This window comes from Arachis ipaensis, chromosome B06 (assembly GCF_000816755.2).
Source record: "Arachis ipaensis cultivar K30076 chromosome B06, Araip1.1, whole genome shotgun sequence".
NCBI classification, from domain to species: Eukaryota; Viridiplantae; Streptophyta; class Magnoliopsida; order Fabales; family Fabaceae; genus Arachis; species Arachis ipaensis.
In genome coordinates, this window is record NC_029790.2 from 135141440 (window position 1) to 135144825 (window position 3386).

The 3386-nt window shown below is 35.4% G+C and overlaps 2 long non-coding RNA genes across 2 annotated transcripts in view; both read right to left on the minus strand.

Moving 5' to 3' along the window:
* Positions 1-895, minus strand: part of LOC110263650 — a 4173-nt gene extending 3278 nt beyond the window's left edge. Inside the window, exon 1 of the long non-coding RNA XR_002349543.1 lies at positions 553-895. This is a non-coding gene — a long non-coding RNA (uncharacterized LOC110263650). The remainder of the gene's footprint in view (positions 1-552) is intronic.
* LOC110264191 lies at positions 2527-2944 on the minus strand. Its single transcript, XR_002349917.1, has 3 exons — positions 2856-2944; positions 2709-2789; positions 2527-2565 (listed from the first exon to the last, which is right to left on the minus strand). It is a non-coding gene; the product is annotated as an uncharacterized LOC110264191 (long non-coding RNA).

Sequence of the window (3386 nt, forward strand, 5' to 3'; positions counted from 1 at the left end):
TTTAAATATAGACATTTAAATTTAACCATTTTTAATTCATAACACATAATAAATTAAAATAGTACATTAATTAATACAATAATTACAACAAATACTTTAGAATATACATTTAAATCCCTCACGATAAAGCATTTAGTTTAATATAAAACACAGCAGAAAAAAAAAAAACAATAACTATATACTCTAATAAACTAAAAATTCAAAACTGAAATCCTCTAATATCTTCATCTTCTATAGTATCAACATCATCATCTTCACCATCTTTATCAAAAATATTATTTCTTTTAGGATAATTAAATTCAGAATTATTCCTAAATAAAAAATACAATAACAACTAGCAACTATCACAGAACCAACTTAAGTTTAACAATGAATTAAGTAACAACTAACAAATAAAAAATGCAGTAACAACTATCAACTATCACAGAATTAACTTAAGTTTAACAATGAATTAACAACTATTGCAGAGTTCAGTAACAAGTAATAATTATTACATAAAACAGATCAAGTAAGAAATTGAAGTAATTAAGTTGTGAATTTTTTAAAACATACCTGAATGGAGAAGAAGTCCCAGGTAGTTGTGTTGTCACTATTGTGCAGTCAGACAGCGGCGGCAATGCGTGAACAGAAGATGAAAACGCAGCGGACGACAGAAGAATTGAGAAACGCTAGCAACCGGCAACGCAACAAACAACGGCAGCACAGAAGACGGCATATGCTCCACTTGAAGTGAAATCGAACAGAACAAATTCAATAAAGAATGCGAGGAGGAAAAGCAGAACAGAGAGTAGGGAGCGACATGCGCACAGGTGATTGATTGATGGCGAACGGCGGACGACAGACATGATAGAGGTGAGATGTCACAACAATGAAGAGGAAAAGAGTGAGAGAGTGAGAGTGAGTGACGAGCCCAAGCCATTAGGGTTACATTTTTTTTTATTTTCGGCCAAAACAACACTGTTGTGGGCCAAAACTCACAGGCACCATCATTAAATTCGCTAACTCGAGCTTAAACTCGCGATTTTGATCGAGTTTATGTGAATCTAGTCAAGTTTACTCATAAACGAATTTGTGTATGAGTTAATTCGATTCCACTTCCTAAATTTATATAAGTTTACGAGTTAATTCACGAGCTTGACAAAATGATCATAAACTCACGCACACTTCACATTCATACACTTTAAGAGTTTTATCCACTATTTAGTTATTTTTAAGGTTTGAACTCGGATACCACGTATTAAAAGATACCATATTTTGTTATTCAATCAAAGAGTAAATACCCATAGTCGTCCTTGAGATTCACGCAAATACCCATAATAATCCCTAAGATCCCGATTTCCCCATTGTAGTCCTCCAGATAGAGCTCCGAGCACTCAAAGTGGTCCCTAGCCATATTTCAGGTGATGAGTCATCACCGGAGCGCTGACGTGGCCTCGGATTGCCACGCTGGAGGGTCCAACGGCTAGCTGAGCTGGCTAATTTTCAATTTGTACCCATGTTGGTCCTTCGTATTATATGTAACCCTAAATCCCCAAATTTTCATATAATTCATCTCCTCTTCGACTTCATCTCTTCTTCTTCTTTTTCATACCCTTGAACTACACGTTGTGATCTTCGGGAATGAAGCTTCACCACCTTCCCAGCCATCTGTAGCATCATCATAAACAGAACAATGCCATAGTTAAAGGAGAACAATGCCATTCAGTTCCTAAAAGAAGCAATCTAGGAATACTGAGGGTCAAGCATATCGAAAAATATCAAAACAGAAAGTAACAAACCATTCTCCATACCAAGTCTTCAGGACCCAATGGTTGAGCTGGACAAGGATACAGGAAATGCATTGAGTACTGAAAAATAAAATAAAAGCAATTAATGCCAAATAGGAAAGCAAGACATTGAACTAAATATCAATTTTAGAAAAATAACAAATATGCAGGGTGATTAGTGGTTATATTGCACGGGGCATAAATTATGCTTAAACTTGCCATTGGCATTGGAAAACAGTAGAAAGTTTTTGCAAGGTTTCAGCAGCAAAAGACTGTACATAACCCAGAATACAAACCTTGGAAAGATTTTGTTGCATTTCTTTTATACGAGCAGCACTAATGCCTTTCAAAAAATTTAGAAGCCAACCTAAAGGATTTGAGGTACACATTGGACCACAAACTATTTGGAAGAAGAGTTTCATAGTTTTTCCTCTTATAAGGATCAATGCAGTTGCAATTCCTACTGATAAATAAACAGTTAGAAAGAGAACAAGCCACACCCCCAATCTTTCACCTGAAAAAGCAAGGTTGAAACCTTTTCAAATCATGCAATGATAGTTTTAGGACTGTTATATGCATATAAATCTTCAATTAACTTGGTTTGAGTACCCAACATAGTTTTTGAGGATCAATTATATGTAAAGTATTTTTGCATTGTTAATTATGCAACTTTACATCAGATTATAATGCACTTCTTTAAAAACATATAAAGAAATAAAACAGTATGGCATGAAATAAAATAGAGATTTTGCAGCAAGGTCTACTTTCACCATTTATGTGCTAAGAATCAACTCTATACCTGCAATCAAACATTTAAATTTGCATTTGGAAAATCATTGTTAGGGATCATTTTTCTAATTTACTCTTGTTTTCACTTAGCATGAGAGCCTAGCTGTCCTTGAAACTATCCAATAATTGTGATGAACCAAACGTAATAATCACCTTTTTCATTATACCACTCAGGAAGCAATCTTTCTCTTCCACTTCCAACACAAACATGGAAACCAGGAAGTCTAGCAGGGGCTGCAAAATTCAATTGTCACATCAAGATAATTATAGCATAGAGGGAGAGAGAATATCACAACTTACACTCAGGAAAAAGGTAAGTCTTGCTTAGTACAGGACGTTCATAAGGTGCTACCTACAGAAAATACAAAAAGAAAATACAAGGGAACGTGTATTAAGACAAAATGTAAAGAAAGCCTACTAATGCATTAAAAAAAATTAATCACCACAAGAAAACATATTTTTCCAATCCTGCATACAACTCCCTGTTTCATCCGTGTTTCATTCAGGTTAAATAGAGCAATCCTACAAACCCCAGCCAGCCTTCAAACCCTAGACACTACAATGAGACCAAAACTCCAGAACCTCAACTATACTAACAACTTGCATATCATCAACCAACACTGTATTGAAAAAAAAAAAAAGAAGGTTACCTTGAGTCCAATCACAAAGTCAGAATCTCGTGCTTATGGTGGTGAAGGAGGGGAAGAACGATAACAACTTCTGATCGGATTACTTCTTCTCTCAAATTTTCCTAAACCCAGCGAATACAACCCTATGGCTACGCCATTCATGGGGAGATGAAGAAGAAGTCAGAGGGTGGAAGAAGAAGAG